Source organism: Sardina pilchardus, chromosome 15 (assembly GCF_963854185.1).
Source record: "Sardina pilchardus chromosome 15, fSarPil1.1, whole genome shotgun sequence".
NCBI lineage: Eukaryota > Metazoa > Chordata > Actinopteri > Clupeiformes > Clupeidae > Sardina > Sardina pilchardus.
The window spans coordinates 33691826-33716279 of NC_085008.1; the positions used below are offsets into that span (position 1 = coordinate 33691826).

The following is a 24454-nucleotide window of genomic DNA, read 5'->3' on the forward strand; positions in this document are numbered from 1 at the left end:
TCGCGCATGAATGTGAACTGAGGAAAAAGGGAATCTACGCGCCTTCTAGGCAGCCAGCTTCACAGTATATGACAGTACTTGCATCTGCGCAAAAAGTGCGACCAATCAATGTATACATTTGCATTTGGCTATGGTGATCATGGATGCATTCAGAGTAGCAATCACAAAATGTAGGTCCCAACCCTTTTTGTTTTTTGGGCATTTGCAAATACAGTTGACATAAAACTGTAAACTGATTTGTTGATGTTGCTATTTTCGGGATTCTTGGCTAATGTGGGCTCGAGCCTCTTGTTACACTACTATCTACAGGTTTGGCAGGTTCTTGACGGCACATACACGAGTTAGTATGGAGCCCGCCGGGGGACATGGGAGGAAAAAAACATGGGTTTAAAAAAAAAAAAAAAAAGTGATTTACTTTTGCGGGATCTCGCAAAACTTTTTCTACTTTTGGAACTTGCTGGGGCTGGGCTTCCTACTTGACCCCAATACCGTAATTTCCCGACTATTAGCTGCGGCTAATACATTGATTTTGCAAAATTTCTTTAGCTATGAGGTTAGTACAAGGGGGCAGTTAATATCAGGCATGCAAACTCCTCACCTTTCGGCGAAATTCGCCGTTTTGAATCAAAAATAGGTGACTTACATGGTTCGTGCAGATCCGATGAGAAAATATTTAGGGGGGGGGGGGGGGGGGTCAAGGTGAATTTAATTTACAACTAAGTTTAGAAATCATGCGCAGATGCTAACGCATCTTGAGGTGTTTCTAGAGCCGCATTTAAAACGTGTCTGATCAGCAAGGGATGCGTGAATGTAGCCCCTATGCGTTTAATAAACATTAGTGGAAGCAAAGACGCAACGCGAACAGAACGCGCACACCAAGCCTCTGTTGTGAGCGCAGATAGATGCGTCTGAGATGTCAGGTGGAATATAGTGATTCTGGCGAGAAGAGATGCCGAGGGATTTCACAGGTGGGCTGGTTAAAACTTTCAACTTCTATTAGAAAAAGACGCTGAGATTAGTGTAGCAACGTAGCTAGGTTGTTTTCTTCTAATAATGAAATTTAGCGAAATTAGACAAACATGTAGCCTAGACATGACGAGTTCTTTTGATGAAGAATGCGTGCAGTTTGAACCACCTAGATCGGCAAAAGGTGAAGCAAATAGGCAGACTTTATCAGTATATCAAAGGCTAATGTGACAGTTGAATTAAATGCTCATAAACTGGGCTGGTTCGTTTTGTCCAGAGATGTAGTTGATTGACATGATAATGCTGTTTTTAAGAAAAGTGGGCCCTGTTACTCGAAGCACACTGCGCATAGACCTTACGCAAAGCCTACGCAAAATATATGCAACTCAAATGATTCGCTATAATAACGTAGCCAAAAAAAGTTGCGACTGCTTCAGACCACACGTAACGCACGTAACCGTGTGACTTGCAACAAGTTTCAGTTACACCCGGGCCGGATCATTACGAGTTCGTAAGCCAAGCGTAAATTAAATTTACATTTGATTGTCGAGTTACAGGAGGACCCTGATCAGTAGCCTAGTCTGTGCCAACAGGTAGCCTACATAATATGAAGACAGTTCACATAGCCTAACTTTATTGGTTGGTTAAACACACTAGCACAATATAGCCTAAAAAACACAATCTGTAGTAGCCTAGGCTGCATATTAGTACGTTTTAAAACTATTTGAAAAATTAAAGCCTATCTACCCTATTTTATATAATAATATTAGTTTGAAATAGTGTGTGTCTCAAGCAAGATTATTGATGACCTGGTTTGGTCCAACAAATATTCAGACTTTTCCTTATCCTGATAGTTTAAGTGTCCATTAGGCCTATGAAATCATCAGAAATTTGTAATAAGTACATAATAAGTACATAAGCACAGAAAAAGAGAGTGATAGTAAGAAAGAAAGAAAGAAAGCGGGTCCCTCACACTGGGGGTCGGAGAAGAGTCTCACCTTTTTCACCCCTGACCAGTTTGCATGCCTGTAATATGGTGTTAATATAGTTTTGTTTCTTTTAACTTGCAATGCGGGAAATTACTGTAGGCCCACAAAGCACTACCGCCAGATGGCAATCATATCAGAGGGCCGAATGAGCGAACCGGGAGGAACAAACGTCTGTTAAATTCTGTCAATAATAATTGCATAGACCTTTGATCATATTGATGTTCCTGTATGTTTTTGAAGGGACAGACGTACCAACAGAGAAAGCACTGACAGTCTTCTGTCATGAACATTGCCTAGCCCTAACTGCAATAGTCTAAACTATCAATTCACTGCTTGACACTAACACAAATGGAGAAATATCACGTTAACACTGCAGAGAACCTTTCAGAAATTATGTTTTGTGTGAACGGATTAGCAAAACCATACTTTTGGTGAACGGAGAATGCAGATCATTGCCCTCATTCATTTGTTTGAGCAACAGCTGGCAGCCCATGTTCTGCATTCACACCAGCGAGAGCGAAATAAATGTTTTAAAAGTGGTGTCATCACCATAGGCTATTTGCTATGACATTCGCTTGGCTAGGCCCATTTCAATGCTGGACATCAATAATCCACTTTGATAGATGTTGCTTATCCATGTTATCGCCAGTGGTTCAGTTTCCGCGCACACACATTGAATAAGCGCTCACATCACTGCTCCATAGGCTTACTGAAATATAGCCATTCAAATTCAATTCAAACTCAAGAATTGAATTAGAATTTAGGAGTCATTCTGAATTCAATTCTGAATTTTGCGCAAGCCTGGCGCACAGGCACATAAACACACACATACACACCTGCACAAACACACACACACACATCCACATTTTCTCCAGTGGTTCAGTTTCCTTGCGCAGACACGCACATACATTGGCTGTGTCCGAAACGGAAGGCAGCTGCCTACTGCCTCACTGCCTTCACTGCCTAGCGAGTGAGTTGCCGTAGAAGGCAACAAGGTAGCAGCTAAAAACTCTGTTTCGGACAGCCTAGCAAGATATCAACATAGAACGCCGTTGCTATGTTACCAACAGCTGTGCTTTAGGTGCGTTAGCGTAAATCGCTATTAGCATGCTAGTCATTGACAATTAATTGCCACTGATGTGTAATGACCGGACAATTTCTGAAAATGCTTTAAAAACCTGACTAGCCAACGCGGTTCACTTGTTAAGACCCCGAGGATGGTGTTGTGGAGGAGAGGAGTCGAAATTTGAAGTATAAACATGCTTTAGACGTGTAAACAGACCTATCGTGATTTTTGCAAGGTAAATACAAAGAGGTGAATGGAAGTATTTTACCGTTCACTGACATCATAGTTAAATAGAACTTTTGGACGTTGAAGGCAGCATGAAGGATACATCTATGCTGCCTTCAAAACTGGGCAAAACGAAGGTATCTTAGAAGGCAGCATTTTTGTTTCGGACGTGACACGATGCCTCGCTCCCCTGTAAGATATCTTAGAACGCAGCATTTTTGCCCGTTTCGGACACAGCCATTGAATAGGCGCTCACATCACTGCCCCCTAATTTGTTGCCTTTCTATATGATGACACCTAATTAAGAAATAAATCCTAGTCCGGAAAATGTTTACAGTTTTTCTCAAATGCTAAAACACATTTCACAAACGTTTCCTCCATGTTCCCCAATGTCTAAACACAATACCCTTTTCTAAAGCTACATAAGCACAACCACACCTTCTCACTTCAAAACTCAAACTTTCACACCAAAAGAGCAGCTCGAAGGTTTCAAAAACACTATACACATCATTACACACTACAGCAAAACAATTGAAAACACAATGCTCAATTTGTGAGAAGGTTCTTTGTTTCATAACTGCCAATGCATATTTTAAAAAACTTTAGAGTAACGGATCTTCTTAGATCTTTGCAGAGGATTAGGCATTTGAAGAGTTCTTTTCCAAAACGCTATATCCACCATTTTACTAATGAATTTTCATAAATATATTTAGTACATTTTGTTTTTCAAGTAATCTCAGTGAAACTGTATTGGGTTATGTTTAGTTACAGTAATTTGTCTTTACGCAATAAAAACAAAACAACTGTATTTTTATTGATATTACCTGAAACACGCAATTACTGTAAATACAGTAACATGATTTGTTACAGTGCAGTAATGTTTTCAAAAATGGATTTATAGCGTTTTGGAAAAGAGCTCCTCATTTAGAGTTGTGAGTTTCATATGAAAAGTACAGAAAATTCTGCAGGTACACTACTGTAACACAACTCAATGCACAAAACATAATCTATTGCACACAACAGTACTCTTGAAAACGTGATCAGGGTGTGAAGTTCTTTTATTTTCTTAATTTACACCACACACACACACAGTCACTGTGCGCATTAGCAACAAGTGTCTTCAATTTTGAGTCGTTGTGTGTAATAGTCAGGGAACCATGGGGTCAGACCTGGCTTTGTCGGTTAAAGTTTTTTTTTTTGCAGAATCTAGTAGACTAGGGGTACCTCTTTAAGATTTAAGAGGGTGCCCGGTGATATCCCTTGGGCAATTTCGTATATTAAGCCTTTCTTGTCCAATGTGTTGACTATAAGGCGGATATACTAAAGGTGAATAGGGTAAAAAAATTAACAAGCAGATATCACTATGAAACTTCACCAGTTGATTACTTAGATCAATATGAAAAATAAATGTATAACAAGTTTTCTGAAATGTAATGTTTGAATATGCAAATTAGGTATGATGTAATTAAATATGCGCTGATTTGCATAAACGTAAAAAGATCAAATCTGAACATTGGATAAAGCCAGTTTCAATTTTTTTCTTTTCATTTTGTTGACATAAGAGACGAAAAGTATTTTAGAGAGGGAATTATGGATATCTCATTTAGTTATTCAGTAAATCAGAAAATACTATACCGGCCTTTAAAAAATCCATTTTCGCCATGTTTTTTGGAATAAAATGTCATGTAAATCAGGCTAAGAATAATATATCAACAAACCCCTCTGCAAAAACCTTCTAAACATGGTTAGGTATAAGACTGAAAAGTTTGGTGTATGTAGATGCTTGTGAAGTGGAGATTTTGTTCTCCGAGTGAGAGAGGAAACTCATCCATATCCGCCTTATATTCAACACATTGGACAAGAAAGGCTTAATATATGAAATTGCCCAAGGGATATCACCGGGCACCCTCTTAAATCTTAAAGAGGTACCCCTAGTCTACTAGATTCTGCAAAAAAAAAAAAACTTTAACCGACAAAGCCAGGTTCACCTAAATTATGGCATTTGGCTCCCGGACTATAATGAATGACGCCAGGTGTGTTCATTGTGTTCAGTTATTGCTGACTGTGGCAAGCATTTTGCATCACATGACCTTTCATTTGAGAATATGTTTTGCAACATGTGTTTTGAAAAATGTGAAAAATGTGCTTAGATTTATGAGAACAGAGGATTGTGTTTTGTGAATTGTGTCTTCATGTGAAATGTGTTTATGGTATTGAAAAATTGTGGCTAGATTTAGTAAATGTGTTTAGACAACTGGTCATTTGGTTTAGAGGATTGGCTTTTGTGTTTTAGCATTTGAGAAAAACTGTACTTTCGGTAACACTTTACATTACGGCTCGCTAATAAGGTGGTAATTGTATAGTAACAATCCCTTGTTACCACTTATTACAAGTAATTTCCATGTAGTTTCTAGTGCAATTACTCCGCAGTTTCTAGGTAATAGCAATGCAAACAGCATTAATTAAGGTGGTAATTTCTATGGTATTTTTATGTAATTTCATGGTAATAATATTTTTTAGCCCCTTATTACTATGTCATTTCTATACAATTACCAGTGCAATTAGGCTACTCTGCAGTTTCTTAGTAATAGTGATGCAAACAGCTTTCATTTTAAGTTTAATAAAATGGTAATGATTTAAAATGAATCTAGTTCTTGAAATGATAGTCCAGGATTTACTTATTGTTTTTGTTTAATTACCTGAAAAACAAGGAGGTAATTTCCAGGAAAATACACAGCATCAGGGCCGTAAAATACACTATCACTTATTTCCACTCAGTTACTTAGTTATTACCATCTCTGATCTGAAATAGGTTACCGTGTACTGACATTCAACACACAACCACATGTTGAGCACAACCTTAACTTTGTTCTGCAAAAAAAACATTGTTTTCACACATTTAACATGTTCTGCAATAATAAAACAACATAATCAAATTCTGAAACAGTATAGGCTAAATATTTTATTTGCAGTGCACCCTAAACCTACCAAAACATTCATACAGGTACAGAGGTGACGTGTTTGTTACAGATGAAAATATTATAATATTTCGTTGACTTCTTTGGGTCAGAAGCTCCTCTCGGAATAATGAAGTCGTCCTTCTCAAAATTATGATGGCAGACACGGTAATCCATTACTTTAGCATTTCGATTGAGGTGTCAATGTCCACATTCAAAACAATAAGCCACTGGAGACCGACCGTATCGCAATTACAGCTGATGAAAAACTTGCTGGATTGTAAACTTTTAATTTTTGTTTCGCTGCCGGGAAAGGAACAGACACGAACCACTCTGTCTTCCTCGTCCTCTTTCTTCTGTCTGTAGCATATCTCACCAGAGAAAAGACGGGCTCTGATCTCACTGTAATTTGAGCACTGGACTACCCGTAGTCTCTTCCGGCAATAGCTCCCGTGCGTGCTTCCGTGTGAACACTTGTGTGACATTTCTGTGCTTCATATAGAGTTGCAGTGTCGAACGATTTCTAAGTGTGTACAGACTATTCCAAAGTTTACAGACTAACTGGTGCTTTGTTTTATGTGTAGACACCTCGAGTTAGCTGCTGACGAGGTTTTGCGCTGTTTTGAGCAATGTTAGTGGTTTAATTTTGAAAGCGTAGCCTATGGCTTTATGCCACTGTTAGCGATTTTGGGCTGTAGCTCATGCTAGCTCTGCAGGCTAGCCTACTGCTGATCAACGAAAAATACTTCTTCCATGGCTTAGTTAAATTTTCGGCGGACTTACAGGCTACTTTAAATGTTGTATAATAAATGTTAACTTTCTTTTTTTGCAGAACAAAGTAATAAAGGTCGTACTCAACATGTGTTTGTGTGTTGAATGTCAGTAGGCTACAAAATAGCCTAGCCAGATGGTAATAACCAAGTAATTGAGTGGAAATAGGTGATAATGTATTTTACGGCCCTGATACTGTGTATTTTCCTGGTAATTACCTCCTTGTTTTTCAGGTAATTAAACAAAAACAACACTAAAAATGTCATAAGGATAATTGATGGGTTTATCAACACAGCTAGGTAATTAAATAGGAAGAGGCAATAGTGCATTTTACAGCTCTGATACCATATAGTTTCCATAAAGTTACTTCACTTATTCCAGTTTAGTTACAGGCACATAATGTCTTCTTTACCAGCTTACTACGACAATGACTTGTTTTTTCTCTTTCTTAGTAGGCTAATAACTAAGTAATTGGGTGGAAATAAGTGATAATGTATTTTACGGCCCTGATGCTGTGTATTTTCCTGGAAATTACCTCCTTGTTTGTCATGTAATTAAACAAAAACAATAAGTAAAGTTTCAAATAATTACCATTTTATTATACTCAAAATGAAAGCTGTTTGCATCGCTATTACCTAAAAACTGCAGAGTTATTGCACTGGAAACTGCATGGAAATAACTTGTAATAAGTGGCTACAAAGGATTATTCATAAAATTATATCAAAATAACATAGAAATTACCACCTTAATTAATGCTGTTTGCATTGCTATTACCTAGAAACAGCAGAGTAATTGCACTAGAAACTGCATAGAAATTACTGGTAATAAGTGGTAACAAGTGGTAACAAGGGATTGTTACCATGAAATTACATAGAAATTACCATACAATTACCACCTTATTAGCGAGCCGTAATGTAAAGTGTTACCGTACTTTCTTTTCTTTTTGTTTGCGGCTCCATACCAGGGCGCGGTAAAGTGGATATGAGAGTGCTGCAGCACCCCGCTATAGCAGAATTTTTTTTATCGGTACAAAGTTTGTCATAAGCTAGCCTATTTTATAGCCTATATACATGTAGGTAGTAAAAAAGTTATGGATAGATTTGAATATAGCTATCCATAGATTAAATATTAGATAGCTAAATAAAAGTGAAAGGGTCGTGACTCGCTGAGGAGAGACGTCGCAAGCAGGCTGCAGGAGGTGGTTATGTGTTCGCTTGGCGGAGGTTTGCGCTCTCTGGGGCAGATGTACTAACGCTTTTGCGCCCACTTCAGGCGTATTTGTTTCGCAACGTGCGTATAAAAAGATGGCGAGGTATGTACTAACAAGCCGCAATGAGGTGAAGGCGCAGACTGCCTGTCGTGGGAGCTGAGAATGGCAAATTGCGCTTTTCCGTCTCATGCATTATGGATTTATGGTAGTGTCAGATGATAGTAGGAGGTTCGTTTAAAAAGATGGGAGGAGAAGCGTAAAATGCGGCTAATTATATATTCCCCTCTATGTACTAAAACTGCTCGTGAAAGCACACGTCTATTTTGCGTCTAAATATTTCCGCCTTGTAAAAGCAGGTGTTAAATGTGGTTGGCTGTTAAATGCATCTATAAAAGAATCATTCAAAGACAACAAAATAGCTAATTAGACCACCAGTTTTGCGTCTTTGTACTACATCAAAAGCAAGTTTGGCGGAAATTGAAAAAACTGTGTTTTTCTGAATGAAAATACATCAACTAAGTCACGGAAGAAGCATTTTTCGTTGTTCACGCAGTACCGAGCTAGCACGGGCAAGAGCTCCAGCCCAAAATAGCAAACAGTGGGTTAGCATAGGGCTTACAGCCATACGCTTTCAAATTCGCATTTCTAAGCCACTATAAATCTTCCATATCCTACGTCAGGGCTATTCAATTAGTTTGTAATAGGGGCCAGTTCATGAAAAGTATCACAACTGAGGGGCCGGAGAAATACCGCTTGAAATATGAGTAATTACGTACAAATGTAGATACAATAAACTAGAAACAGCACCAATATGGGTGTTCAAATGTTGCATTTTGTAAATGCTTAATATCAGAGCCCGTCCCTTACTAGACATTCTCTGATAATATAATTTTTTGGTGGTTATTTGTGTTTTGGGAATATTTCTGCCACAGGCCCAGACTACCACAATGGTAGGCCAACATTGGGAAGGTGACACTGAATCTATATTGCTAATATGTTGCATTTTGTAAAAGCATAATTATTTTGTGGTTATTTTGTTGTATTTGTGTTTTGGGAATATTTCTGCCACAGGCCCAGACTACCACAGTGGTAGGCATTGGGAAGGTGACACTGGATCTGCATTGCTATGGCTAATATGAAATCTGTGATAACATTAACAGCAATGGAATCTGAGCTTTGCGCAGTAACTGCTAGGTCCATACAATTTCCAATGGGCACAAACAGGTTTCAAACAGTATTTAAATGTATTAAATGTGTGTAATCGGTCGCATATGTAACTCTTCTCAACATACATTTAACGTTCCCACCATTTAAATTGGATGAACGTGTTCACAAATCAATTACTTACAGTGGACTTGACATCAAGGCGATGGATGTGTATTAGTTTCACGCTGAAACTATTTGCGTGGTGCAACCCGTTAAAATGTTAGTAGCTTATAATACTCCAACGTAGTGGCAATTTACGTTGAAACTAAGCTAAGATGGAACTTATATTATGTTCAACTCGGTCAAAACGTTACGTACAATTGGCTGAGGTGCAGTGGCTGCAGGACTTCAGAGCGAGTGAGAGCATGCAACAGAACTGATGCCACCAAAGTTAAACTTTTAAACCGACTCCTATTTGCTCCAATAGCTACATTACGAGTGACGAATGTTTTCGCGAGGATCTGCTTGGACTGGAGAGGCACACTACCGGTGAGATTTCATGCACCAAAAAATGCTTCATGCTTTGAGGAAAACAGCTTGGATTTGGCGCACGTCAACATGTTGGTGACGCTGCGTAAAAACGAAGCAAGGCACCTCTTTGTATAATATCCAGTAACAAAGTAGCCTACAACGGCAACGCACCTCACAGAACATTATTTATAGGCGCTACTCGCAGTGTAGCCTATCACTGCACCTCCATTATCGTGTTTTCCACCAGCTATTTACGTCTCTACCGATCATAAGGATTTGCTCATAATAACATCAGCTAACACTTCAAGGGCCACTACAAAGTATCTCGGGGGCCGGATCCGGCCCGCGGGCCGCTAATTGAAGAGCCCTGATCTACAGTAACAAAATGTACTCAAAGATGTGTGTGTGTCAGGGATGGAAATTAACTTTTTTGTCCACCTGCCACTGTGGCAGGTAGATTTTAAAATCTACCAGCCACTCAACATTTTTACCAGCAAATATATATATTCAACCGTTCCATACATCATACTGCCAAGTAGGGATGTAACGGTATGAAAATGTAACCCCACGGTTATAGTGACCAAAATGATCACGGTTTTCGGTATTATCGCGTATTGTGTTCAATATGTTAAGAAAGCACTGATAAGCCTACACAAGCTGAAATAGTTTTTAAAAAAAGTGTGACCGTGCCTATTACATTACAAAAAATATAGGCAAAACCTTATTGCCTTAAGCGGGATATCATTCAGAGCAGTGGCAATCCTAGTCTCTGATCAACCCTCCACACACACAGAAAATGGCTTATCTTGTTTCTATTTCATATTTGAATTCATACACTTTATATATTTTGTTAACAATTTATAGCATTTTAGGATCTGCATAATTACTTATAGCTTATTCAGTAATTTGAATACTTTATTGTCACTTGTCTTTAATGATATTACAGGGGTGGTGTGTACTGTAGGCCTAGGTCTAATTGAGTGCCTGTCACTTTAAAAAGTATGTGAACATAATTAGGTTTCATTCGGTTTTAGGAAAATAATCAGGCATAGTTCAAGGATACAGTTTTCATTAAATAGCATTAATGCTCAAAGAACTAAGACGGTATTTCTGGCGTCATAGAAAAGATAAGTGTCTTGCAATGTTAACTTTTATGATTTAGGTAGGTTATCGTGGTATGGAATTGTGAGTTGTCCCGTTCACTTTTTCGTTGGTCATGTTTAATTGGCTGGGTGCTTAACTTCGGTACCATGACTCGGAGTTTGGTATCTGTTATATATATCCAATGCATTTCCTACCTAAACGTATTACCGGTAGCCTCGTTGTAAATTTATACAGTCAATGGTTGTAGGCTATCTATCTAGCTGCCACCTTATATTACTGTAACTGGAAGAGTAGGCTACACTCTTATGGCTACTGACGCAATGATGAGAGCCAACATTTTAAGGCGCTCCGTTCCAGAATGTTTGTTGTGATCGTCATGTCCATGCTATCTATCGATGTTGAGGATTTTGATACAAGGCGTGTGTTCTTATCTCTGTGGAGACTGCTAATATTCTGATGAAATAATCAACTTGAAGTAGAAGTAGTTGCTTACCCGCCACAGTGGCGGGTGTGTTGACATATTTCACCCGCCAGCGCTCAAAACTACACGCATTTGGCGGGTGGCGGGTGGCCAATTTCCATCCCTGGTGTGTGTGTGTGTGTGTGTGTGTGTGTGTGTGTGTGTGTGTGTGTGTGTGTAACCGTAGCAGGTTTAACTTCTATTTGACCCTTGGATACACAACAATACAACGACAATTGTATAGTAATTATTTCTTTTTATTAACAACAGCTTAAATTAAGGACTTAAATTAAGTTCAGTATTAAAAAGAGGCCACAAAAGGAAATAAATAATTAATCAATTCACAGGTTAGTAAGTTCACAAAACTGGCATGACTCCGACAGTGGCAATATAATTATGTGCAAATCTGCAAAAGTAGGTGGGGACTAGACTGGGACAATGTCAACGCAGTAAGCCTAGTGGCAGTTCTCAGTATGTGCAAGTTGTTAGAAATACATTACAAATCACTATGGGCAAATGTCCAACAGTGGTTCCGGTCAGTATGTGCAAAATACAAACATATAGCAACCCGTAGTCAGTATGTGCAAAATACAAGCAATAGACGATCCTCACGCAGTGTGCAGAAATACAATAGCTTGGAGGGCTGCAAATAGTAAAATAAGGATCATAAACTAGCAGCAGTTTATAAATCAGTATGTGCAAAATACAAGCAAACATCAGCACCAAAGTCAATACGTTCACACAATCAATTAGTGGTTTGACAAATAGTATACAAAACTACCACAGTCAGTAATTACTACGTAGTGTCTAACTAAATAACTATTATTTGGCGTCCCCTAGTGGCAAAAAGGGCTACGCTCGGGCATTACTACAAGGCCTTTAGTAAACACTGTGAGCGGTACAAAATTCAATTGCACTCGTAATACACCATCCTAGTGACACGGCAACACACAGCACACAAGAGAGGCTAAGAACACCACAGCAAACTTAGTAGTAAATATAATTAACCACAAGTGACTCCAGCTTAACACAGGATTGTAGTAGCACCCACAGCATAAAACGCACCCGACCTTACAAGCAGTTAATAACATAACCCTGCGGGCAGCCAGTTGGAGAACCTAAGCTCTAGAAAGTCAGCACAAGCGTTGCCCGCTCAACAACAGAGTGAGCAGGAATGTATCACAGTCCGATCCTACTCACGGCCTAACCCACGGCTTATCAATAGGCGCAGACGTCCAGAACGGGAGGCAATAGACAGAGAGTCCTTCAGGTCACGCCCACTCACAGGTTGACAGCGGGATCTGCAGCTTGAGCTATAGGAACAAGGAAGTACAATCAGCGCACCTATAGTTCAGTCCATGGCCCATTCACACAGGTTGTGTTTAGTTGAATAACTTTCCTTTAGGCAGGAGATTGAGTGCGTAGAGCGATCTTTGATATTCGGCCAGCTGTCGCGATGGTCTCCGGGGACTGTGAAGAGTTAAAGAGGCAGACTCTTAAAACCAGGCTCATCAGATCAGAGTTCTCACTCACACACACACTCACACGCTGGAGGCGAGGGCAGAATCACTTCCCTTTAGTAAGGCGTTTGAGAGCGTTGAGCAGATTCTTGCGTTGGGCTGCAGTCTTGGTTGCTGGTGCGTTCGTTCGCCTCACGTCTCCTTAGGTGCCAGTCTGCTGGAAGGAAACTTCGGTTTGCTTTTATGCACCATCGCCACCAATCCCGTGAGCTGTAATCAGCCCGTATATTTGGAACACCTGCGGAGGGATGTACTGCAAATACACGCACAAATCCTGCACAGACACAGACAAGCCATCACTGCCCCCCAAGAGTTCAGTCAATGTGTGTGGCTTCATTTACATCCTGTTAAAGGTAGGAGTGGTCGGCGCGGTGTGAGGTGGATGGAATTTAGCACTCAGGAAAGGATGTTGTAAGATGGGCGTTTATTTTTCCCAATTATGGCCCAAAGGTCGAAAATAATAAATACATTTTAACAAAAGTAAAAATATCAAAATAAATACTTTTGGTTAACAAAACAAACTGACTTGACAGTCAAAACAATAGTATCCCATAAAATGCAAGAATATAACGAAAAGACTATTTGCACTAGTCCAATAGCAAGAGCTTTAAAGACTTACGTCCATTCATCAGCAACTCTCCAATTGGACCAAGCCAATATACAAAACCTCAACAGGGGTGTTTACCGGCCAAAACATAACAATAAGCTTAAAACAGCTCAAAATACTATTCTAAGGAACTAGAAAATAAATGCAATACTTAAACAATCACTTGCTACGGTTTGGCATAGACAAACAATATAAATCAGCACAACTAAGCACAACTTACAATATAATTACAAATGATGGGACTTCACGTGACCCAGGAAGTCCAGGAATGTTTTTATACAGACAAGACGCGGCATTCACTCCTTTACAAACAAAATGAAGACGCGACAATGGACACCGGTAGGACAAACACGTAACGACTTGATAATGACCTGCTAATTCTTTGAAGCTAAATAAACGGAACATTTATGACAAGACATTGTGTGGTTATTTTAACAGACGTGATGTGATTGAATGGAGAGTGTTTTAAACTGTCGGGAGTTGTGGTGTTAGGTGTAACTTTGCGTACGCCTCGCCATAGTGTTTGATTGTAGGCCTATACATGTAACAGCTACGGGAGAAACGTGGGAAGGGTCTGATGAATGACATGTATGTCTGATGATCGTAAACGGTTCAAGGCTAAACGGGAAACATAGACACATTCAACAAACATATACATGCAACCCAACAACGAACATAATGAAGGCAGTACTATACTGCCGTGACGGTGGCTACTCGCCCCGTCACACACCCGTTACATGTGCACTGTGCATCTGTTTGTGTGTGTGTGAGGTGTGTGTGTGCACTGTGCATCTGTGTGTGTGAGGTGTGTGTAGGTGTGTGTGTGTGTGTGTGTGTGTGTGTGTGTACTGTGCATCTGTGTGTGTGTGTGTGTGTGTGTGTGTGTGTGTGAGAGGGTGCGTGTGGGCGTGTTTGTGCATGTGTTTGTGTAATTATTTATGTACGTGTGTGTGTGCTGATGGTGTGTGTAGGTATGTGTCTCTGTGTGTGTGTGTGTGTGTGTGTGTGTGTGTGTGTGTGTGTGTATATGTGCCTGTGCTTGTCTGTGTTTGTGTGTGTGTATATATGTGTGTGTGTGTGTGTGTGTGTGTGTGTGTGTGTGTGTTCCTGCATGTTTGTGTGTGTGTGTGTGTGTGTGTATGACCGTAGCATCCAGCACCCAGAGCAACCCTTCGCTTAATACCACCATCTATAGGCCGATGGGTATACAGTCCTGAATGTACACATAAATCCATTTATTTTATAGTCCCCCATGGATGAAATTCCACAAAACTTGGCATACTCCCAGAGGATGTCAGGTTAATCGTACACTTGAAATTTGGTGCAGTTCATAACATCACATCTGAAGATGGGGGCAATTAAGTTGATGCAGGCTCTTGAGACCAACATACCATAAACATTTTGTCATCCTCGGTGCCACGGTTCAGGTACAGTGGGTACGGGTTGAGAATGCACCTTCTCCCGCGGGACTCCCGAAGAGATCCCGCAGGCCGTCAAGCCGATTTTTTTCGAGGCTAAGGCAATGTACCCAAACAACCACCAGGTGGCAGAAAGTTTCATCCCGCATTTCAAAATGATGAAGACCGCATATCCGTCAATAGTCGACTCCTTAATCTCATTTAATCATTACAATGAAGGTGATGACTGGCGAAATTATTCAAACGACGTTTCAATGAACCATTGTTGAAATGAATGAAAATGGTTATAGAAAATTGCCTACAGCCTAACGCCGACACAGCTGATTCTTTGATTGATTCTAAGCTGTTTTGATGTAGGGGATGGGTAAAACTGGCGCGCTACAAACATGCTACCAATCAAATGTAATATTAGTAGGACTAGCCTACTTAGACACTTTAGTCATAGGCAACGTTGCCATGTTAATTTGGGCTAGAAGTGCTTGCTTGTGGTGGCGCTCCTGTCCGCTGCTTCTCCCGAATTGTGTGGCAAATTTGTCAGCAATCAGCTTAAATGTCAAATCATATTTATTTCTCTTTGTCGCCATGGTATTTGGGGAAACGCGGAGAAACGAGATGGTCAGTCCTCGTATTTTTTCTTCGCGTTTCGTTATAAGAAATATATAAGTAATAGTTAGTCTTCTTCCTAACTAATTGCTGCGCAATTGACCAAGCAACCGCGGACCGACAGAAAAAGAAAACAAACGTTGCTGCGGAAATGCTTGCTAATTTGATGTGTTTAAACATAGAGCCATACAATTAGGTGTGTCTGTTATTATGATAATTTTCAAGCATAACTGCTTGTCCATAGCTCAGTGACAGGTGTTAATAGCCTTGCCATAAGCACTGCTGCAGGTGCTTCTTTTATTATGCGGTTAGAGCATAAGCGCTTACTCATATAGACTATAACTCAGGGACAGGTGCAAAACCACCAACTGGGATGGATCGAAGGGCAAGCAAGCACTGCCACACAACGTGAAGGCCTTTGAGTTGTCAACACTAAACAGAAAGTTTCCTACGATGGGGAGAAGTGGCCGAAAGGACTGCATCGATAAGATCAACGAATACAGTAATGTTTTACAACCCAGCTGGTATCCGCTGTTCATTCCGACATATCCCCACTCGGCGGTTGGCCTAGGCCTATTTAACTTTTTTTTTTCAAACAACGTGCCATTCCGACATGAGGTCATTAATAGGCTATTAATGTCATAACTATTAGGCTATCATTAGGCTTACTATGCATGGCTGTAGGCAGCTATGAGGCCACTGAGATCTGGACCTCATCGGTTTTGTGAAAGCCGATTGGAAATACATAAGTTTAGAGCGAACGTTTCAACTATGTTTGCCATGGTAGACAAAAACACTCAAATAAAACAATAGCCTAAAAAATAACTGCATGCGTAATGGACACGGCTCTATATCCTAAATAATTTTCGAGGTTCGCCATTTGGTAATATGACCTATCCTTACTGACAATAATTTAGATTGAGCACAACTAAAGTTGCACGAAGGCAAAATACAGTCCTAAAAGCCTATTCTATATAGCCTGGCCAATATTGTAGATGTGCAAAAGCAGCATTTGCGTGCGTGCTTGCCGGTGAGGTGTAGCCTACAAAAATGAGCATAACATCTGATTATTAAAGTATGGCTATAGGATATAGGCTAGAGAAGAGTTGGTTTAAAATTCAAGTGTAGTAAAAAAGTTTGTGCACATCCCCGGTCAAGGTGCAGAACAAGAGTAGGCTAAATCATAAAAAAATGGAAAAAGGTTCGCACACTTGAAATCCATCTTTTTTGATTTTATTTTATTTTCGTGTGGTCTTCTTCAGATTAAAATTCAAGTACGTGCGCTATTTAACCCCTCGAGACCGACTGCAGTCTGCTGACACAGCCAGACGACTCTCCCAACCCATTCATTCGTTTTGGCCGATATAACCCATTCATTCGTTTTGTGCGTAGGCCTATATAGATTCCTGCATGCTGCATTACCGTGACCCTTAGCCTACCTTGTGGATGATTTTTTTCTCATTGGAATACAGCAGGACAGAATGCCTTTTATCTAACAAACGCAAAAGCTGAGATTGTTGGAAGGACTAGGCTGCTCAACAAACTTGTTTTTCGTTTCTGGGAGATCTCGTTATTGTTTTGGATTGTCGGATTTTTATACTTATTGTTTGGACTTATGGACAATGAACTTTGAGGGGTGGTTGTTAGTGCTTTACAAAGCTTTGTGTTAATAAGTGTCGGTCCTCCTATCCTTCAGCTCACTGCGCGATGCAGTTGCGCATAGTGGCCACGAAGTCATTAACTGTTTACGACACAATACATTATTTGTGTTTTTCGTTTCTTAGATTTAATGCATGTTTGACATGTAAACAGGCCTTCAGTCCGTTAACTTAAGGCCTTCTTTTGCATGGGGTTGCTCGCATCCGCCCGTAACCTATTATGTGCGTAGTGGCTGCATACTCTTGATTATAATAAGAGGCAAATTGTTACAGGACAACTTAAACTGACTTCCCCAATGCTTCCCCGCAGCACATTACATTTTAATATAGGCTAATATAGGATGAACAAAGTCTATGCTATATTAAATCCAGTAGCCTAATAATTCTATGTGCCACGTCCGATTTCGCAAGTGATGTAGGCTACGTTTAAACATCGACAAACGTCTGTGAGACTACCCATTTCATGAAGAGCAATTGTCTTGTGCGATCATTCCCCCTCCCCCACACTTGTCTAACCAGTTCACTAGACATTATAGCCTACCTATATGTGGCATTGAGGACGATTGCCTCCCTCCCCCCTCTCTCTCGACAGACACTTCCTGACACTAGGGCTCAGGATCATGACATCAAAACTTCGCGGGCACAGCCACATTGGCAGCTTCACTCCTTAGTTTACTATGGATTACTATGGATTTACTCCCGCCTTTTAGTGTGTTCCTGTTACTTAGTTTTTGCCTTCTTGGTAGTATGTTGCTGTGTAGTGGGGTGTAACAGTGCAACCCACGACCGCAAAAGGAAAAGAATAAATCGCTACTATATTTCTGCTTCTTGTCTTGTGCATCTGAATGAATGGATATTACGTTCAGTGCGCTACCAAATGGCGGCGATATTCCTAGAATGCAAGGCGTGTGCCCGAGCCCTATTATGTAAATGTAAAAATGTGTGTGTGTGTGTGTGTGTGTGTGTGTGTGTGTGTGTGTGTGCGCTGAACCACGAATTCACATATTAACTTTTCTTTTCAGCAGACATCGCAATCATAAAAAAATCGCAAAACTTTTAAATAAAATAAAATAATGCCTCTTGTCTTAATGGGTGCCGGAGGTTCGTAGAGTAAGTTTTGAACCCCGGTCGCTGACGAATGATTAAGATGCCTCAACCAGTTACGCCACAGTTCGAATGTCAATCTCTTCGCACTTAGCCAAGAAATATAAAGGATTCAGTCAGTCGAGTTCATCGTCTTCGCCTTGACAATAATAGCCTATTCACGGAAATGCGGTCTTGTAGCCTAACCGTAATGAATTAATGAATTAATCTAAGGTTGCCTATCGAGTCTTTCAGGTTGAATTGAAGGCTTCTAAAACCATTTTCATTAATTTCAACAATGGTTTATTGAAACGTCGTTTGATTATAATTTCGCCAGTCATCACCTTCATTTTAATGATTAAATGAGACGGATATGCGGAGCATTTCTCTCCCTCTCCATTGACCAAAACGTTGCTCTGGCATCTCTGCTGGACTGACTGAGTTATAGGCTACGTCGAGTGAGAGAGTCAGCTGTGAGGTACGCTGTAAAACATTCGAAAACTCTGAAACTGCAATCTGACATGCCGAGCGTGATGTCTCTTTTCTCTGCTTGTCACCAGCGCGGTGTCTTCGGGTTTTTCCGTGTTTTCCGGTATGAGCCGAACCTTCATTTTATTAAGGCGGTCTTATGTTGCCCCCTTGCGGTTGCAGTTTTAATTGAAGTCCCGATGCTTCGGGAGTCCCGATGTGCGGGAAAGAAAGGAGCATTCTCAACCCGTACCATCTGTAGTTATGTATGCGCGGGGGTGGAGTGACCCCCGGGGACGGAACAAAATATTCCCGTAAAAGTCTACAGGGGCTACATGCCCACCAAGTTTCATGTGCCCCGGTGTTACGGTGTCCCGGGAATTGTTGACCAAAAATATGACGGAGGGGGGGGGGAAACGTTGACAACGACTATATGACAGCTTCCCTAGCTACGCTAGTGGCGGTCATAATAAACTTGTTAAAGGATTGCTGAGAAATTGGCTTACTTCCTGTTTCGTGATCTCTATGTCTTGTTTGATTGGCTGTCACGGCCAAACGCCCTTGAATTTCAAGATGTTGAATGCATTTGTGTGTTATGGTCTGAAGATCATCTGAACAATGTTTCGAGAAGATTACAAAATTGTGTGACAAGAGAAACCTTTTAAAGGTTATGGATCAAATCAAAGATGGCAGAAAATCCAATATGGCCCCGGGGTTCCAGTGATACATTGTTTGTTAAAAATGGATGAACAGGTCAAAAGTTAATAAACATGCATGCCTGTTCAAATTTGACCTGTTGGTGGCGCTAGGGCTCTCCAGCTAGAGTTGCCTACACAGTATCACCACTTGAGCCACAGTTACGGGTGGTCTGCTGTTAATTTATTACAATATTGGTTATTACATTATCAGGACCTGCGAAATGAAGGCTAACCTGATAATGTAATAACCTCCCGTTAATGCAAAACGCTATTACATTATCAGTAAAAAGTTTATTACATTATTGGGAAATGCACTTTATTACATTATCGGGAAGTTATTACATTATCAGGTTGTATTACATTTTCAATGGACTCAAGTGCCATTTGTTTATTACATTATTGGGGTTATTACATTATTGGGGATTTATTACATTATCAGGTTCTACAGGGCTGAAGCTCTAACCAGTGGGCTTGCTCTGCCCACCGATATTAGAAAATGTGTGTCTCAATCCTGAATCACAAATTCATGTAGAAGTTAGCTTAAGGCGAGACACCCCAGGTGAATAGGGGAAAAATTTTAACTTAAAGATATCTTCATGAAACTTTACCAGTTGAATACTCACATAAATAGGAGAAAAAAATGTATTGCAAGTTTTCTTTAATTTAATGTTTAATAACATAAAACATTAATATGCTAATTAGGCTATATCTCATTAAATATGCGCTAATTTGCATATATTTTGATGCGAAGGATCTGACCATTGGAAAAAGCCAGGTTGAAAATTATTTTTTTGTTGTGTTAATATATCAAATAAAAAAACATTTACAGAGGGGATTATGAATATCTTCTTTTGTTTTCCAGTAAATCGCATAAAAAGTCATATAAATCAGGCCAAGAACGCTATATCAACAAATCCCTCTGTAAATATCTTCCAAATATAGTTAGGAATAAGACTGATGCTAAAAAAAACGATGTTTTCACCTGCCGTGTCTCGCCTTAAACTGTAGAAACAATAGGCCTACAGCTTTTTTCAGGAGACATCGCAAACATAGCCTACAACATTCGCAAAACGGAGAACATCTTTCACTCATAATTTTGAATTACTTCTCGCGCCTATGCCTGCTTAGCATTAGCCTGATTACCATCGACTTTCAAAGGCTCTGCGAGACTTTAGTCTGACCAACAGCCTGTGCTAACATGGTTTCTTGCAAGCGCTGGTTGACCCGCCTCCTTTAAGTGCCTCGATTTGCTACTGGTAGATGTCAGAAAGCGGTTTGCCGAGTTTAAACCAATAACAACACTCTTTCCTCTGCCTTGAACACGCCTCTACCCAGAGCCGTTGGAGCTGCTCAAAGTTGATTGGTTCTCGACCAAAGGGGGCAGTTCCGCAGATTTCGGGAACTCAGAAATCCTTCTCAATGAGCAGTTGACCAGACCAGCAGCAAAAGCCTGAAGGCGTTGCGTCACTGGGAGGGCGTACCAGGCTAGCTTAGCATAGCTGCTCTCTCTATCTCCCTCCCTCCGAGGTAGCTAGACCCTACAAGATGCTTCTCCCTAAATGAATGAAAATTGTTTTAGAAAGTAGCCACGGTAGCCTGTAAAATGCGGCATGAAATCCTGGCTACTGTGTAATTGAAACCAGACTAGGTTAGGCTCTTTGTTCCAGGTCCGATCATTTTCGGCTGCGCGAACATACAGTGGGGGTTGGTTGACATTGGCCGCTTTCACGTGAGATTCTCATGAGACCTCATGCGTGAATCACGTGTATTTTATTTATTTTTCCCAAGTGAAGCTGCAATGACCCAAACAACCACCAGGTGGCACTTGTGAGCAGGGTTAGGAATGTCGGCATTTACCACTAGCCAAACAATCCAAAAGTGAATTAAATCCTGAAGCAAGCTGAAGATCTTTTCTGCTTTTAACAGCCTAGTCTCACGATAAAACGTGTTATTGTTTATGAAGGTGTCTTCTGTTGGCCTATTGTATGAAGAGGCATCTGGCTGTTTCGTTTAGGTTGGTTTTGCTGTCACTAATGGTTTCATGAGGTCACGAGACCAGTTTCCACTAGAACAGACCTGGGCAAAGTACGGCCCGCGGGCCAAATCCGGCCAACCTCCTGAGACCCTGCATCCTCGTATGAGGACATTACATTTAGGCTCTGCTTTACCTTGTGTTTGCTTTTTCTGAATAAAAACCTGTATTCCTCATATGTGGACACTTCATTTTACCCTCTAGTGTTATCAGAATGTTTTGGGAAAAAGCAATATGGCGTCGATATCCACCTCCACGCTTTACCGGCATACACGTGAGAACTATCGTCATGGTAACGCACCAGTGAACGTTATGACATTTCATTTTTTTTAAACTTTAAATACTCGTGGGAAATTCTCGTCTCAAAGTTTTCACTTCCAACACCAGGGAGAAGAAGGGAGAACGACTGCTGAACGGGGAAGGTTTACCGCAGCCTAACACAAATATAGCCTTTGTGTTTAGTGGGTAAAACACTTACTTAAACATTACTGCTAGACGGTGAAGTTGAGTTGGAAGTGAAAACTTCGAGACGAGAATTTCCCACGAGTATAAAGCCTTCAGCTAGTCAGCAAGACCTAGCTAGCTGCTAGCACGATGCGACTTGTCAATGACTTTGCGTGAGATAGCCTGCACGGCCACTTATCCTCTCTCGGAACCTCCACGAGCCTTGCTGAAGACGTCTGTCCATCTGGTCTACACGCTGAGTTTTCTTTGTTGCGCTGCTGGAGCTATGTCCTGGAGTGGCGTGAGAGGTTGTAGGCTTCAACGCACACTAGCAACGTTAAAAGCCTGCCACACGAACTCTGACAACTGGTTGGGTAGCCTACTCATTTTTTATTTATTTACTTAATAACTGCCGGCTATAGTATAGGGTTTGGTATTTTATTTTAATGAAAAAGAAAACCATTGTTTGCTTGGATGTTGGTTGTATTACATTTGATACCTGAAACTGAAAGTAAGAAGATTGAGTGTAATGCATGTGTAAATAAGAGTAAATAAATTTGCATATAATTGTGGGATCACTAAGCTAAGTGGTTTGAAAGAACTCAGGATAGCTACCCATGGCAACGAGGCGCTACAATGTATTATGGTTTTGCAAAATTCATTGCAGAAAAAAAAACTCTTTGAAGTCATGACTTGAGTATGGTGTTTGTTGTTATTATACTTGAAATTAGACTCAATGTTCAAGAAATGTAAAATGTACAGAAATGAAACCTACATGACAGTGTAATGACACTTCATGATATGTTCAGGAAACATCTAAGATGGTTCACTGTACTTGAGGTCAAAGGTAAGTATTCATGACACTGTCAGAAAACTATTTTGGTCAGTAATAGTTCTTTGTGACAGCTTAATGACAAGTCAAAACTGTACCACTGTAGTTGAGGTCAAGAAAAGTATTCATGACCAATTTATAATGGTGTCATGACAGCCAATTGTTCAGGCTCATCACTTAAAAAACCTAGAAGATAAGTCAGGCCAAACACAGTTATATGTCAAGTTGTCATGACAATATTGTAAACGGATTACATTTTCTTGCCTAATGTCAAGTTGTCATGACAAAGACGCCGTCAGGTAATGTCATCTTGCCTAATGTCAAGTTGTCTTAATGATGACGCTCAAACAATGTCAACTTGACATAACAAAAACCGAATGACACATTATTACAACAGTCATAAACATCAATAATGTGTCATTAATGTGCATGACATGTGTCATGTCATTCTTATGACGGTTACATGACACCCTTATGTAGACCCCTTCAAATAAAGTGTTACCGAAAGTTTGAAGACGCTATATGTTTGCCCCGTCGCATTAAAGGTGACTTAATTTATTTCAAAAGGATATGACCTCATGAATCCTATGGTTGTTTGTGTGTTCTACTTGTCTTTTTTGATCTATGATGATTATAGGAGATGCATCTCAGTTGTTAGATTTGCACATAATATGGTCACCCGCGATGGGTCAAGAAAACATATTTTTAATGATATTCGGGTCATGTTTGGTCGGGTCGGTATACAAAAATATGCCGTTAATTTTTTGTCATTTATATCGTACATAATTGTCTTTAGAAGAGGAAAACATAATTTGCAGCATTCCCACTGAAACGCGATTCCCCATATTTTGTCACGAACATAGGCTATGCACTTGTTGTTTCTGCGTAGACAGACCCTCGGCTACACTTGACATGCAGTTGTGTTCTGTTCTCAGAGGATATGCTTTCTTTGTCTATGATCTGCAACTTTTTTCTCGAACTGCTGGCCTCGTCGATTCGGCTACTGAGCAGCGAAGTTGCTGATGCGATGCATGCTTCTCAAGTCTGATAATTTGCAGCAAGATCGAATGGTGGAACCATGGACTGAAAGACAAATAAACTAAAAGTGTCCCCAATCAGGAAATACTTCTTAATTTAATGTCATCAAGGCATATAGCCTACAATTGGTATGAGCACGCAATGTGCGTCCTTGCGCAGCTTATAAAGTGGCTCGTTGGAAAGCCCCACGTCTGCTCTTTTGTGCAATAAAGGTTTCATCTCGCTGCAATTTATAATCGCGGAGTAATGACGCACTCAATCGGGCTCTATGGGCTTTGGTTTTGATTTTTGTTTTGGTCCATTGATGAAGACGTTAATAAAGAGTTTCTGAATAGTAATACTTAATATTCTATGTCTGCATTTCATGCTTGGGAGCCTCGACACATTCACGTGAGGAACGGCTGAAACAGAATTTGTATAGGAAAATCCGGTAACACTTTACATTACGGCTCGCTAATAAGGTGGTAATTGTATGGTAATTTCTATGTAATTTCATGGTAACAATCCCTTGTTACCACTTGTTACAAGTAATTTCCATGCAGACAAAAAAGAAAGTGCTGAGAGCGCTACTAGGAGTAGTACAAAATTGTAGTAAATTCCACACTGGTGCTCTTTTGAGGCCGGGCAA

At 40.3% G+C, this 24454-nt stretch overlaps 1 protein-coding gene across 1 annotated transcript in view; it reads left to right on the plus strand.

The window, feature by feature from the left end:
- Positions 1–24454, plus strand: part of LOC134102296 (cation channel sperm-associated auxiliary subunit gamma-like) — a 445552-nt gene that overhangs the window by 228113 nt on the left and 192985 nt on the right. The window lies entirely within an intron of this gene.